The following is a 16,791-nucleotide window of genomic DNA, read 5'->3' on the forward strand; positions in this document are numbered from 1 at the left end:
TATTGTCATCTGGTAGAAGGGGCAAGAGAGCTTCCCTGAGGTCATCATCAGCCAGTAACATTAATAATCTTCTGCTTCAGGCATTCTACCAGGGGCTGTATTATGTATTTATTTTTCTCTCTATTCCAGCAAACCAGTGACCCACACAGTGCAAATTATAGCACTTTCAAGAATACGTTTATTGACCTAATCACATGTCTCTTTTTATAAAGTCATCAATCCTGTTCATGAGGCCCCCACCTCCTAATAGCACCTAATCCTCCTGGGGGTTAAGATTTCAACATACAAATTTGCGGGGACATAAAATTTCACTCTGCAGCGTACACCTTTAATTCATCCTCCTCCAATCCATTCTCTACAGTTTATCAAAAACTAATAATTTCTGTTGCTAGCCTATATAAACCACTGTTTAACTTCCTTTGGCCTTAGGATAACATCCAAGCTATTTTTTATATATTTATTTTACATTGGAGTATAATTGATTAACAACTTTATGTTGGTTTCAAGTGTACAATACAGTGATTCAGTTATACATATACATGTATCTATTCTTTTTCAAATCCTTTTCCCAATTAGGTTGTTATAGAATATTGAGCAGAGTTCCCTGTGCTATTCTGTTGGTCCTTGTTGGTGATCCATTTTATATATAATATAGCAGTCTGGACATGTCAATCTCAGATTCCCTAACTATCCCTCCCCACAGCCATTTCCCCCTGGTAACCATAAGTTCATTCTCTAAGTCTGTGAGTCTGTCTCTATCTTGTAAACAAGTTCGTTGTATCGTGGTTTCAGTTTCCTCATATAAGTGATATCATATGATATTTCTCCTTTTTTGTCTGACTTACTTCAGTCAGTATGACCATCCCTAGGTACATCCATGTTGCTGCAAACGGCATTGTTTCACTCTTATCAATGGCTGAATAATATTCCATTGTATACATGTACCACGTCTTCTTTATCCATTCCTCGGTCAGTGGACATTTAGGCTGCTTCTGTGTCTTGGCTGTTGTAAACACTGATGCAATTAATATTAGGGTGCATGCATCCTTTCGGACTATGTTTTCCCTGAGTTTATGCCCAGGAGTGAGACTGCAGGATCGGGAGGTAGCTCTGTTTTTAGTTTCTTAAGGAGCCTCCATGCTGCTCTCCATAGTGGCAGCACCACATAGCATTCCCATCAGCAGTGTAGGAGGGTTCCCTTCTCCCCACACCCTCATTAGTTGGGGGTGGATTAGTTCTTTGTGGATTTGTTGATGATAGCCTTTTTGACTAGGGTGAAGTGATATCTCATTGTAGTTTTGATGTGCATTTCTCTGATAATTAGTGATGTTGAACATCTTTTCATATGCCTCTTGGCCATCTGTATTTCTTTGAAGAAATATCTGTTTAGGTCTTCTGCCCATTTTTTGATTGGATTGTTTGTTTTGATGATATTAAGCCACATGAGCCGTTTGTAAATTTTGGAGACAAATCCTTTGTCGGTCACATCATTTGCAAATATTTTCTCCCATTCTGTGAGTTGTCCTTTCATTTTGTTTATGGTTTCCTTTGCTGTGCACATCTTTCGCATAGTACAGGAAACCTTTAATCATCTGAGACCAAGTATCATCTGCTGATCTCCACTAATTTAAACGTTATGCTCTTTTGGTGCTAAACTACTTTCATTGCCCCAAATGTTACATGCTCTAGTCCTTTGCACATGCATCCCTTCTGCCAAAAACACATTTTTCCTTATGTTTCCCTTGCCTGAGGAATATCAGCTCATCTCTGAACCCATCACAGTTGTCACATCTCAGAGGACCACTTCCTGACATCTCTTCTTCAGTCCTGTGCCTTCCTGCCCTCTACCCATGACTTGGCCACACTCTGTGCTTGCACTTACCCCCCTCTACTCGGGTTATGTGCCAGCAGCCTCCTCATCTATACACTAAACTGTTTACCAGAGTATTTCTCACCAGCATCTCAAATAGTCCCTGATGTGTACTAGGTACAGAATAGATATTTTAAACTGAATGGGATTGGATTGAGCAGAATTACAATCTAGATGTTAAGGGAGAGCAGACAAATAAAAAAAATTCAAACGCCAAGTGCAAGATGAGGGCTGAGAGCTGTTCAGAAGAGAGAGTGATTATTCCAGGCTGGAGAGATGCGGATGAGGCAGCGCATTATTTTACGGGTACATATGTTCATTTCAGTCTCTCAGAGATGCAGTAAATGTGGAAGTGGTTGATTCAGAAGTATTGGGATAGTATCAGGCATGCTTCTGGTACATAATGTATTCCTTAAAACACTTGGAAAGTCAAAGAGTAGAGGTGTCCATGGATGCTTCTGTTGTTCAGTCGCTCAGTCATGTCCGACTCTTTGCAACCCCATGACTATGGCCACCAGGCTCCTCTGTCCATGGGATTCTCCAGGCAAGAACACTGGAGTAGGTTGCCATTCCCTTCTCCAGGGGATCTTCCTGACCCAGGGATCAAACCCGCATCTCCTGCATTGGCAGGTGGGTTCTTTACCACAGTGCCACCAGGGAAGTAAACACTGATAGAGGAGGGAAAGGTAGACAACTAGATATTCTCACAATAATTTCTCTTCTGTTGCAATAACCATGACTCCATCTCCACCGTGGGCCACAGTCTTGCTCAGGATAAACACAAGCAAACTCCCCTGGGGGGCACAGAGTTGCCTAGTCAGTGGTCATGTAGATCTCTAAAGAGCAATACAGGGTAAGATATGAGTATCATATAATATTAATGCACACGTGTATTATTCTATATACATGTATAGTCCTCGGAGTTCAGGCTGCTATAGCAAAGTGCCATAGACTGGGTAACTTATAAACAATGCAGACACATATCTCACATCTCTGGAGGCTGGAGGTCAGGCATCTGGGAGCCAGCCCCAGCAGGTCTGCTGAGGACCTACTTCTGAGTTACAGACAGTTGTCTTCTCATTGTGCCTTTACAGGGCAGAAAGAGGGTGAAGGAGAGTCTTTCATAAGGACACTAATCCATTCATGAGAGCTCCAACCTCATGATGTAATCACCTCCCAAAGATCCCCACCTCCTAATACCACCACCTTTGGAGTTAGAATTTCAACATAAAAATTTGGGGGGATGCAATCAGTCCATAGACTTCCTGGTGGCTCAGACTGTAAAGAATCTGCCTGCAAAGCAGGAGACCCAGATTCAGTCCCTGGGTTGAAAAGAGCCCCTGGCGAAGGGAATGGCAACCCACTCCAGTATTCTTGCCTAGGAAATTCCATGGACAGAAGAGCCTGATTGATTACAGTCCAAAGGGTTGCAGAGAGTCAGATTCAACTGAGCAACTAACACTTTCACTTTTCTTTTACAATCAGTGCATAAAAGAGTGATTCATATTTTTTAGCTAAAGAAGCTATATTTAGTTTATTACCTTCTACCAAGTATTAGAAGGAGCTCATACAGGGTTAGGTTTTCTAAGAAAGGTACCCTCTGCTTAGGTCTGTGGAAGGATGTGCCTAAATGCTCCTCCTCTCCACCAAGACCCTTTCTCCCTCCACCCCTCAGGTGTCTGCTTTATGGACTTGAGATCTCCTTTGTGCTCTCCAGGTTTCACTGCAGCAAGCCCAGGGCTCATTAACTCCTTAGCTGACCTAGGGAGCCAGTGTACACCTCAGGAAAGCCAGTGATGTATTTCTCCAGAGACAGCACAGCCTGGTCTCACTTGAGACAAGTCTATCCCTCCTGTTAGCATGACACTAGCTTCTTCAAAACAGAAAGTACAGCAGCATAATGCTAAGAAGTATTGATTCTTTTCTGGGCCTGCTTTACTTCAAAGAACCACCACGTACTTCTCAGTAGCTTTTCCCTTGACATCGGGACTGGGGGTATGAGCTCTGATGAGATTATTTTTATTCCGTATATGACTCACTCACATCCCCATCCATCTCCAGTTGAAGGGGAGTGTCTAGATCAGTTCCCCGCATTGATTTAGCACAGAAATATACTATTAAAAATATGTCTAAAGGATATATGGAGGCAGTGACTATATTTGAGATTGCATGCATGAGTCATATAATGATTAGCATTTTCATCTTGTTCAAAAGGCATGTAAGACTAGGAATTTTAGCTAAGGCTCCTACCTGGTGTAGAATGTTATATTCCCATAGTCATGAATATGTGGACAGGTTAATTTAAATGAATCAAAATGGAGAGTCTGTAAGGTGAGATATGTCCAGTGCCCAAGGGGAAAAGTGACCTGAAGATCAGGACATGAGGAACACTATTGTCATTTAGTCATTAATGTCATTTAAAAGTTAAGAAACTTAACTCTTAGATAACTACACTATGAATAAGAGGATAATCTAATAGGAAGAATTGTATTAAGACTATTTTCTTTGGAGGACTAAATGCATAGTAAGGAAGGGTTATTTAGTTAGTTAGCAGCACACAAACCACTGCCTTGCTAAGAAAATGGTGCTTTTTCAAAGTACTCTGTAAATGTTTTCTCATCTTTAAAGTATCACTTTGAGGAAGCAAGAACATGAATTTTATTTATTTTCTCCAAGTTTGAAAAAAAAAAAAAAGATCCTCCAATGTTGAATATTTTGAATTGCAGATATTGCACAGAACTCATGGTTATAAAAGTTGACCTTTGTATCATAGGGGACAAAATTATTTTACCGTAGAATCTTGACAAAATCTAGCCACTCTCAGATATATTCCATGAAATTCTTCAGCTGTTTTACCGCCAATTGGTCCAATGTCAACATTGATTTCCAGTTATTTAGTGTTGGATATTTTAAAAGTTACCTTTATCTAAGAGCAAATAAATACACAGGTAAATAAGGAGATTAGAACTTTTTAAGCTGCTTCCCTAACTCTTCATTCATTCATTGGTTCACTGAATGTCTTTAAAGTTCCAGGTCTATATCCGAGCAACAAGAGAAGGCTAAAGGGTAAAAAAGGAAGAAAAAAGGAAAGAAGAAAGACACTATTTCTGTTCACAAGGCTCCTGCAATGTAGTAGAGAGAATTAGAGGGGAAAATAAAGAGTTAAAATGAGGCAGGATGTCACACATCTTATGTGAAATGTGCACACAGACTGCTATGGGGTTAAGCGAATGGGTCATTCATATCCAGTTGGTGACACTGAAGAAGACAATGGAGAGTGTCATATTTAAATCTGATCTCAAAAAGTGGCCTGAGGTACATTGGAAAATGTAGATCACAGAATGGTCTGAAAAAAAAACATGTTAAGGAAAGGTATAGCGTAATTCCATATATCATCAGAGGGTCCACACACCCATCCCATAAAATTCTGTACATAGTTCTTCTGTGGAAAGGTCCCCAGTTTTCATCAAAATCTTATAAAGGGTTCACATTTTAAAAATGCTTAGGAGCCCACTGGTTATATCATGTTATGGGAATAGCAAGAAATTCAAGATAATATGCAATACACATTTTATCTTATAAACAACAAACCAAAAAGGAAGCAGTTTAATTCACTTCATTTTTAAATCAAGGAAATGGGACTCAGAGAGGTGACGGGTCTTGATAGAAGTTAGAATGAATTTTAGAAGCACTCCTTAAATATATGTGAAGAGTAGGCTGTATTTACTAGACAGATGAGAGTCATTGAATTGCTTTTGGACACGGGACACATATGGAAGATATGTAGAGCAGAGACTGTTGTTACTGGAGAGGGCAGAGTCCAAATTCCACAAGGCCAACTGAAAAGGTTATCACTGTGGCTCAAATCATAACTATAGATAGTTGAAAATAGAGTGGTAGCAGAGGGAATTAAAAGGAGGTGATAGAATCAAAAAGCTTAATAAAGGTGAAATCCATAAACTTTGGAATGGAGCAGGTATAAATGGTAAAGAAGAGGTGGATGTCTAATCTGACTCAGAATTTGCTCTTTTGAACTGGGAGATGCTGTTGAAATTCAACACACAACATGCAGGGAGAGCAAGTTTCAGGAGGTAGGTGATACATGTTTGGAATATGAATGGTTTGATTAATGAAATAAATTATGCCAATGTCCTAACAAAACTTATGGCTGTACAGTTAGTGTTCAAAAGAGAATTGGCATTAGCCTAACAACAATTTCATGGTAAGAGCAGACATCCATTTATTGGCCTGATATTGACTTCCTACTAAGACATATACATCATGTGAAAGTAATAACAGTACAGTTCATTGAGTCTGTTTTGTGGCCATTACATGGAAGAGTAAGTGTAGAAAAAGTCAGAATAATTCTTATCCTGCCCATTTGTGTGTTCATGCATGTTAAGTCACTTCAGTCATGTCCAACTCTTTTGTGACCCCGTGGACCGCACCCTGCCAGGCTCCTCTGTCCCTGGGATTCTCCAGCCAAGTATACTAAAATGGGTTGCCATGCCCTCTCCAGAGGATTTCCCAACTCAGGGATTGTATGTGCATCTCCTGCGTTGCAGGAGGATTCTTTACTGCTGACCCACTGGAGAAGCCCTATCCTGCCCAAAGGTTTATGAATATTTATTACCATAGTTGCATCAATCCCCATCACTTATAAAAATGATGCTATTGTTATTCAGTCACTCAGTCATATCTGACTTTTTGTTATTCTCTGGACTGCAGTTCGCCAGGCCTCCCTTTCCCTCACAGTCTCCTGGAGCTTGGCCTAGTTCATGTCCATTGCATTAATGATGCCATATAGCCTTCTTTTGCTTCTGCCCTCAATCTTTCCCAGCATCAGGGACTTTTCCAGTGAGTCAGCTTTTCGCATCAGGTGTCCAAAATACGGGAGGTTCAGCATCAGTCCTTCTGATAAGCATTCCTTCCAGTGAGCATGCTGGGGTGGTTTGTCATTCCCTCCTCCAGTGGACCGTATTTTGTCAGAAGTCTCCACTATGATCTGTCTGTCTTGGGTGGCCCTACATGGCATGACTCATAGCTTCATTGAGTTATGCAAGTACCTTTGCCATGACAAGGCAGTGATTCATGAAGGGGGAAAATGATGCTACTGACTCAATTTAGTAAGTACTGAATGACATATATAGGAATGATATGTGACTGGCTGTTATAGGGACTTTTAAAGGTGAGGGAGGGGTTGCAAAAAAAAAAAAAAAGAACATTGTCCTGAACGTAAGTAACTGATAGTTTGGTTAGACATGTCAGGAAAAACACAATCACTGGTTTCCCATTGACACCGCATTTTTATCTAAACCTAAAGTGCTTGAGGGCTTCCCTGATGGCTCAGCAGGTAAAGAATCTGTCTGCCAATGAAGGAGTTGCAAGAGATGCAGGTTCTACCCCTCAGTCTGGAAGATCCCTAGAGGAGGAAATGGCAACCCTCTCCAGTATTCTTGGAAAATTCTATTAACAGAGGAGCCTGGTGGGCTACAGTCCATGGAGTCACAGAGAGTTGGACACCGCAGAGCACATGTGCAAAGTGCTAGAAGCCTCCTAAGATATGCATATGCCTTTTGCTTTTTTCTTGCAAATAGTTTTACTCTGGTAGAATTTGTAGATGGATAAGGATCAGTTAAAAAGTCAAAAAACAAACCTTGTCACTATAGAATAGGAAGAAACACTTGCGAACTTAAACACTTACCTCCATCAAGTTGATGGTAGCCTTTGGATGCCAGAGTCAAAAAATCATGTTTCAAACTTCTGGGCATATCTTCAGAGTTTAAACAGTAATCCACTGTGAACTGTTCTAGCCTCTGATTATTGTAGGTCTGAATCTGCCAAACACAGAAAGCCTGACAAGTTCTCTCTACCTTAAACTCTAATTTCTGTTCTATGTGTAAGGCACACTGCTTCAATATTCTTGAGTTTCTACTTCGTATGCTTCAATATTCTTGAATTTTCACTTTGGTTTGTCTCTCTCAGACATGTGTAACTTCCTGTCCTGTTGGCAATACAAGTTTTACTTTTCTTTCAGTTAGACTTTTGTTAAGGCCAGAGTGAAAATAAATGATTCACAGTGAAAAGACAAAGCCAGGACGCGTGCCAGTTACTGAGGGCTCTCCTCCCACCATGCCTGTCGTCCTCCTTCAAGCTGCTGGCTTCTCTGAAGAGGTTCCAGCCTTTGTTTGAGACCCTAGAGCTCTGGACCAGCAGCTGGCATATGTCATAATTAGTTTAGAGTTGGACGGTTCTGTGAGTGTTGAGAAATAATGAGATTTGCCAGAAAAATTATTAGCAGCACATCTTAAAGATTTAGATCAAGGTTTGCCTCTCCTTATTCTCAAGTGTTAAATATGTGAATGGCGTGGCTTGCCATAAAAAGAGAATACTCTTCCTGCCAGTGTGAATGGCCCAGAAATAGACAACTGGAAGTAAGAGCATCTGAGCTGTGAACATATGTGGTGCCATTACCAGCAAGTGGAATTGGATGGAAAGCGAAAAGGACCAATCCCTGATAGCTGAAATGAGAACAGCAGGCCATCTCTCAGGGGCCTCTGTGGCTTCAGAAGTCAGTCATTCCTAAAGCTGTGTAGATCACCCCCTACATTTAAATACCCCCATCTTCTTGAGGTTTTCCAGTGAAGTTGTAGATTGTGAAGGCTTTCCTTCATAGGATCTATAAGATCTAATAGAAAGAGCTTGGCCCATCTGAAGGCAGTGGAATATGACTGGTAAAAAACAGTGTTCTGAAGTGAGAGGAATTGAACTTGAATCAAACTTCACTTGTTCCCTACTATCTATATGACCTCTTTTTGGAGTAAGTTAACTTACAATGTTGTGTTAATTTCAGGTGTGTAGTAAAAGGAATCATATATATATATAATTTAATATATGTATTAATATACGATAATATATGTATATTTATATATATAATTATATATATGTATATTTTCAGATTCCTGTCTCATGTAGGTTATTACAGAATAGTGAGTAGAGTTCTCTGTGCTACACAGTAGGTCCTTGTTAGTTATCTATTTTGTATATAGTAGTGTATGTATGGGAGTAGGCAATGGCACCCCACTCCAGTACTCTTGCCTGGAAAATCCCATGGACGGAAGAGTAGACTGCAGTCCATGGGGTCACTACAAGTCAGACACGACTGAGCAACTTCACTTTCTCTTTTCACTTTTATGCATTGAAGGAGGAAATGGCAACCCACTCCAATATTCTTACCTGGAGAATCCCAGGGACGGGGGAGCCTGGTGGGCTGCTGTCTACGGGGTCACGCAGAGTAGGACATGACTGAAGCGACACAGCAGCAGCAGCAGCAGCAGTGTGTGTATGTTAATCCCAATCTCCTTAATTTATCAGTTCTCACCACGTTTATCCTTTGATTTCAGTTCAGTTCAGTTGCTCAGTGGTGCCCAGCTCTTTGTGACCCCATGTACTGCAGCACCAGGCTTCCCTGCCCATCACCAACTCCTGGAGTTTGCTCAAACTCATGTCCATTGAGTCACTGATGCCATCCAACCATTTCATCCTCTATCATCCCCTTCTCCTGCCTTCAATCTTTCCCAGCATCATGGTCTTTGCCAATGAGTCAGTTCTTCACATCAGGTGACCAAAATATTGGAGTTTCAACTTCAGCATCAGTCCTTCCAATGAACATTAAGGACTGATTTCCTTTAGGATGGACTGGTTGGATCTCCTTGCAGTCCAAGGGACTCTCAAGAGTCTTCTCCAACACCATGGTTCAAAAGCATCAATTCTTTGATGCTCAGCCTTCTTTATGGTCTAACTCTCACATCCATACATGACTACTGGAAAAACCATAGCTTTGACTAGACAGACCTTTGTCAGCTTTTTAATATGCTGTCTAGTTTGCCATAGCTTTTCTTCAAAGGAGCAAGCCTCTTTTAATTTCATGGCTGCAGTCACCATCTGCAATGATTTTGGAGCCCAAGAAAATAAAGTTTCTCACTGTTTCCATTGTTTCCCCATCTATTTGTCATGAAGTGATGAGACTGAATCCCATGATCTTTGTTTTTTGAAAGTTGAGTTTTAAGCCAGCTTTTTCACTCTCCTCTTTCACTTTCATCAGAGGCTCTTCAGTTCCTCTTTACTTTCTGCCATAAAGGTGGTGCCATCTGCATATCTCAGGTTATTGATATTTCTCCTGGCAATCTTGATTCCAGCTTCTGCTTCATCCAGCCTGGCATTTCGCATGATGTTCCCAACAATTTGGCATTTCCCATGGTCTTCCCAACCCAGGGATTGAACCCAGGTCTCCCATACTGCAGACAGATTCTTTACCAGCTGAGCCACAAGGGAACCCCCAAAATACTGGAGTGAGTAGCCTATCCCTTCTCCAGTGGATCTTCCCGACCCAGAAATCGAACTGGAGTCTCCTGCACTGCAGGCAGACTCTTTACCAACTGAGCTATGAGGGAAGCCCATCTTTTGGTTTATCCATGGTTTTCCTTTGGTTACCATAAGTTTGATTTCAAAATTTGTGAATCTGTTTCTGTTTTGTGAAAAAGTTCACTGTGCCATTTTTTTTAGATTTCACATATAAGTAATATCATATGATATTTGTCCTTTCTCTTTCTGACTTCACATACTATAATTATCTCTAGACATATCCATGTTGCTGCAAATGGCATTATTTTATTCCTTTTTTATGGCTGATTAAAATTCCGCTGTATACATGTACCACCCCTTCTTTATGCATTTCTCTGCCAATGGACACTTAGGTTGCTCCCATGTCTTGGCTATTGTAAACAGTGCTTCAGTGAACATTGGGGTGCATGTATCTTTTTTGAATTATGGTTTTATCCAGATACATGCCCAGAAGAGTTGTGTGATTTAAGCATTACCTAATGGAGTAGTTTAAGCCATGTTGTACTTAGCTACAAGGTAAGAGTAAAGATCAGTCCTGCTTTATAAATATTTGTCATGATTAAATGATAATATATTTGAATTGCTGAGCAGAGTGCCTGGCCCTTTGTAAGCACTCAGTAATGTTGCTATTCTTGTTATGATATATCCTGTGTTTTTTATAGGGTGTTCAGCCATCTCTCCATGAAATGTTTCCCCTAGTGGCTCAGCTCAATAAGCTCTTCACACATTGATGAATCTTCCTTCTTCAAGAACCTACTCTTGTGTGTCCATCCTATCATCCTCTGGCCCTCCTCTCACTCCTTCCTGAATCCTGCTACCATGACTGTGGGACATGGGATTTGTAATAAACCTATGGGCTCACCTTTTTCTCTGTTTCCAAGAGTCAGTTATGTTTTTCTTGGAGCAATGTCTCCTGTATCTCATCCAACATCACCTTCTCAAGAAGAGTCATATGCATTCATGTTTTCCATTACCAACAGGAATGATTCTATTCTGTCACCTTCCTTCTTTATTAAGTTAAAACTGGCTAAAGAAATGTAGTTACTTTAAGAAATATAATTAGAAGAGGAAACCTACAAAGACAGTGCATTGGAACATATTTTTTTTTAATGTAAGGGCATAATTTATTATTTAGACTTACAGGGGGGAAAATCCCATTTTACTGATTCCAACTTTTAAATGGGGGCATGATCAAGTCAATTTCTAGGTCCCTAGGTGGGTCATTATCCAGAAAGTTGGATCACGAAAATTACAGTTCATTAATCTGTTTACAAATATGGATTTCATGTTAAGCATATATTTTGGTAGAAGAAATCATGTATATGTACATATTACATGAGGTAAAAAGAATTAATCTTGTGGCTTAGATAAAGTGCTATGGAAGCTCAGAGGAGAAAAAGTAAATTTCCCACTGAAGAATCAGGGTAAGTTTCTCAGCTAGAGAAGGAGCTGAATTTTGAAAGATTTGGGTATGTGATTGTGGCTTTCATGTTTGAGGAATACACTGCAGAAGAGAGGCATAGGCAGTCAGTATGTTTGCTTGTAGTTAACTGTTAGGCTCCGTTGTATCCTGTCATGTGATATCTATTTTCTTCTTTGTACCCCAAATATTACTAAATCAACTGATGATGGCCAAAACATTTGGCTGCCTTCTTTGGTCTATAACAGATGTCAACAAGCTTTTTCTCTAAAAAGCCAGATAGTAAACATTTCCATCTTTGTAAGCCACAGGGTCTCTGTTGCAACTACTCAGTTCTGCTGATAGCATGAGAGCAAGCCTAGACAACATGTAAACAGTGTGCATGGCTGTGTTCAGATAAAGCTCTGTTTACAAGAGCAAGCGAAAAGTCTTGGCCTATGGGTGGGCGGAAATTTTCCAGTCTCTGATCCATAGCCTCACTGATGTACCAGTCCAAAGAAAACATTTCTGTGCCCTGATGTTCAGAGGAATGGTACTTTAACAGGTAAGGAATCAGCATTCCTCCTGGGCTATGCAGCCAGCTGTCAAGGGCAATAAGGGGTCTGGGGATGGTCTTATTCTGCTTGCAAGTGATAGGTTAACCTGACACTGTTTCAAAAACATTGGCATAAGACACGAGATTCCTGGACCAGAAACAAAGGAAACCATTATAACAGCAAAGTTAGAGCATCAGCATTTCTTGTGTCAGTTCCCGGTGCCCTAATTCCCATGGGGCAGTGCAAAAAGAGCCAGACAACAACTGCACACATGGTGCTTTGCATTATAGCAGAAAACCCTGAGTTCAGAGAACTCAAACCTTTTATAGCAGGCAATAAGTCTGCTTGACCTGTATTATACTAGACAGTAAATGTGCCTGCCCTTTCTCTGGAGAGAAACTTTGTCTCTATCTCCCATGGCTGTTCACCCACCATACAGCCATCCATGAACAGACAGATATTCCAGAACAAAGACAGATAGTGCTTCTAGCTGAAAGATGAGCAGAAATGCCAGAGATTCAAGAATTGTCTGCCAGCCAAGCCTCCTAAACCATCCCCATGTTCTTGCAGTTCTGGAATGCTTTGAAAGAAGCACAAAGTTAAAGCAAATGCACGTAAATGTCTACAGAATTTACCAAAACATGTATAAAAAGAATCTAGGAAATGGGAAGAAGCACTGTGTACCTTTTTTAACACAAAATCCCAGCTAATCAATAAAGATGGACATCAGCCCTCTTTCAGTGCCATCTCTGGCATATATTTCTTTAAAGAAGATTACCTGAAGATCAAATGACTTCAATGCCACTTATTTATACTACAGGTTTTAGAAAGTTTTTACATGTGTAAACATGGTCCTTGGAAGAAAAACTATGACAATCTAGACAGCATATTAAAAAGCAGAGACATCACTTTGCTGACAAAGGGCCCATATAGTCAAAACTATGGTTTTTCCAATAGTCATGTATGGATGTGAGAATTGGACCATAAAGAAGGTTGAGCACCAAAGAACTGATGCTTCCAAATTGTGGTGCTGGAGAAGACCCTTTGAGAGTCCTTTGAACTACCAGAAGATCAACCCAGTCAATCCTAAAGGAAATAAATCCTGAATATTCATTGGAAGGACTGATGCTAAAGCTGAAACTCCAATACTTTGGCCACCGGGTGTGAAGAGCCAACTCATTGCAAAACACCCTGATGCTGGGAAAGACTGAGGGCAGAAGGACTAGGAGCGACAGAGGATGAAACAGCTGGATGGTATCACTGACTCAATGGATATGAGTTTGAGCAAACTCTGGGAGACACTGAAGGACAGGGAAGCCTGGTATGCTACAATCCATGGGGTCGCAAAGAGTCAGAGATGACTTAGCAACTAAGTGTGTATACACAAACGTGAATACATGTTTACATGTGCCTGCACATTTATGGAAGAGTACCCTTTGTTTGCTATTCAAAGTTACAAGGAAAAGGGAAAAAACTGAGGTTTACCTGAACATAAGGTGAGAGGCTTCAAGCTTCAAGAAAACTGACCAAAATTGCAAATATATTTATGAGTCACCCTCTCAGCAGTTTAAAATTAATCTCTATGTGTGTTCAGTCACTCAGTCGTGTCCAAGTCTTTGTGGCCCCCCATGGACTATAGCCTTCCAGGCTCCTCTGCCCAAGGAATTTTCCAGGCAAGAATATTCAAGTTCGGTACCATTTCCTCCTCCAGGGAATCTTCCTGACCCAGGGACTGAACTCACATCTCTTGCATCTCCTACTTTGGCAGGAATATTCTTTACCACTAGCACCACCATGGAAGCCCCGCAAGTGATCTAGAATCATTTTGTTATTACTTTTGACTCTGTTCCACAATCTGTATATTTCATCACTGTGGCTCCTTGATTTTGACACTGAAACTTGACCTCCCTCAACTATTTTACTCATTCCTCTCATTTGGCAACCACCTGTTTTATCTTTGTATCTATGTCTCTGTTTCTGCTTCATTTTGTTTATTAATTTTTTGATTTCTTAGATTCCACATATAAGCAAAATTATACAATATGTCTTTCTCTGTCTGACTTGTTTCACTTTAGCATAACATACTCCAGGTCAATCTGTGATGCTGCAGATGCCATGAAGTCACCCTTTTTTATAGCTGGTGACTGCAGCCATGAAATTTAAAGACACTCCTTGAAAGGAAAATTATAACCAACCTAGATAGCATATTCAAAAGCAGAGACATTACTTTGCCGACTAAGTTCAGTGTAGTCAAGGCTATGGTTTTTCCTGTGGTCATGTATGGATGTGAGAGTTGGACTGTGAAGAAGTCTGAGCGCCGAAGAATTGATGCTTTTGAACTGTGGTGTTGGAGAAGACTCTTGAGAGTCCCTTGGACTGCAAGGAGATCCAACCAGTCCATTCTGAAGGAGATCAACCCTGAGATTTCTTTGGAAGGACTGATGCTAAAGCTGAAACTCCAGTACTTTGGCCATCTCACACGAAGAGTTGACTCATTGGAAAAGACTCTGATGCTGGGAGGGATTGGGGGCAGGAGAAGAAGGGGACAACAGAGGATGAGATGGCTGGATGGCATCACTGACTCGATAGACGTCAATCTGAGTAAACTCTGGGAGTTGGTGATGGACAGGGAGGCCTGGCGTGCTGCGATTCATGGGGTCGCAAAGAGTCGGACACGACCGAGTGACTGAACTGAACTGAGCTGGATATTCTACATACCACATCTTGTTTATCCATTCATCTCTCAGTGGGCACTTAATTTGCGTCCATATCTTGGCTATTGTGAATAATGCCACAGTGAGCATAGGGGTAAATATGTCTTTTTGAATTAGTATTTTTGTTTTCTTTGGGAAAATATCCTAAAAGTGGAATTACTGCATTTGGTAGTGCTGCTTCTAATTTTATAGGATCATTCTTACTGTTTTCCATAGTTGCTGCACCAGTTTACAATCTCACCAACAGTGCATGAGAGCTATTTTTCCTCTACATCCTCTCCAACACTTGTTATTTGTTCTCTTTTTGATGATATCCATTCTGACAGGTTTGAGTTGGTATCTCATTGTGGTTTTTGAGTTTCTCGTATAATTAGTGATGTAGAGCATTTTTTCATGTGTCCATTGCCATCTATATGTTTTCTTCCAATAAATGTCTATTCAGACCCTCTGTTCATTTCTTCAATCAAGTTGTTTTTTATATTTAGCTGTATGAATTCTTTGTGCATTTTGGATATTAGCCCCATATCTGATATATTGTTTGAAAATATCTCCTCCCATTTAGTAGTTCGCCTTTTCATTTTGTTGATAGCTTCCTCTGTTGTGCTTAGTTAACGGGACAATGTGTTTATTTTTGCTTTTCTTTCCCTTGCCTGAAGAGACTTATCCAAAAACATATTGCTAGGACCAATGTCAGCAGTGTACTGCCTATGCTTTCTTCTAGGAGTTTTAGGGTTTCAGGTGTTCAAGTCTTTAATCCATTTTATCTTTGTTTATGGTGTAAGAAATTAGTCCAGTTTTATTCTTTTGCATTTACCTGTCCAATTTTCCAAGCACCATTCATTGAAGACATTCTCTTTTCCCTATTGTATAGTCTTGCCTCCTTTGTCACTGTAATTATATAATTATGTTAATTATGAGAAATGACCTATGCTGTTCCCAATATACAATATTTGGAAATAGAATTTACTGTCCATAAAACTGTTTGACCAAAACCAATAGACCAAATTAAAACAAAGCCCATATTTTAAATGTTGTGTTTTCAAATAAAATATCTCATGTAGCTATTACTGAATTAATCTAGTAGCAAAGAGACATAAAAACAAAGAAAAAATAATTATTTTCTCAATGAAATACGTCCAACTGTCCAGATAATGGTGGCTCTTTTCAGTTTGACATGGTAAAATACTAGTGACTGGTATAGCATGAATTCCTTGTAGAGCCACCTTGGTTCTTCTCCAGGGTCTCCTTTGGAGTTGCACTTGATTTTATTATCAGTTTCCACTCAGATCCATGGGGAAATGAGACAATTCTGCTTCTGTTTCTTGGCCAGGAGTTGCTTGAGCCTGAACATCTTATGAGAGGACATGGCGAAGAAGGGGGCAAACCACACGTGCCATGATGGCAGACAAAAGGCGGGGTTGATCATTTTTTAACTGACAGCTATAAATTTTTGAAGCGAAATGCCCAAGTCATTTTACTGAAATGAAAGACGTGCTAACTTGGCTCTTGCAGTCACTTTTTAAGCCTTTATGTATTGCTACAACAGGAGCGCAGGTTCAATGGAGGAAGCAGGATGTAGGATCATCAGTCTTTGTAGAGGCAGTGTGTGATTGATATCAGGGCACATATGTTACACACATGTGTGAGCAGAATGCATAAACACAAGGACAACCTGGTCAGGGCAAGCAGGATGTTAATGGTAAGAGCTGAGAGCAAGACACCTTGTGCTGCACAGCTCCCTCCCAAGAACACATCTGTGCCTCTCTGAACAACTGAATATGAGAAGAAAGATGTACATGGGCAAACAGCAAACAGATGTAGGTACATGTGTGTTTTCACTTCAAAGAC

The sequence above is a fragment of the Capricornis sumatraensis genome, chromosome 15, assembly GCF_032405125.1.
Source record: "Capricornis sumatraensis isolate serow.1 chromosome 15, serow.2, whole genome shotgun sequence".
In the NCBI taxonomy this organism is placed as follows: Eukaryota; Metazoa; Chordata; class Mammalia; order Artiodactyla; family Bovidae; genus Capricornis; species Capricornis sumatraensis.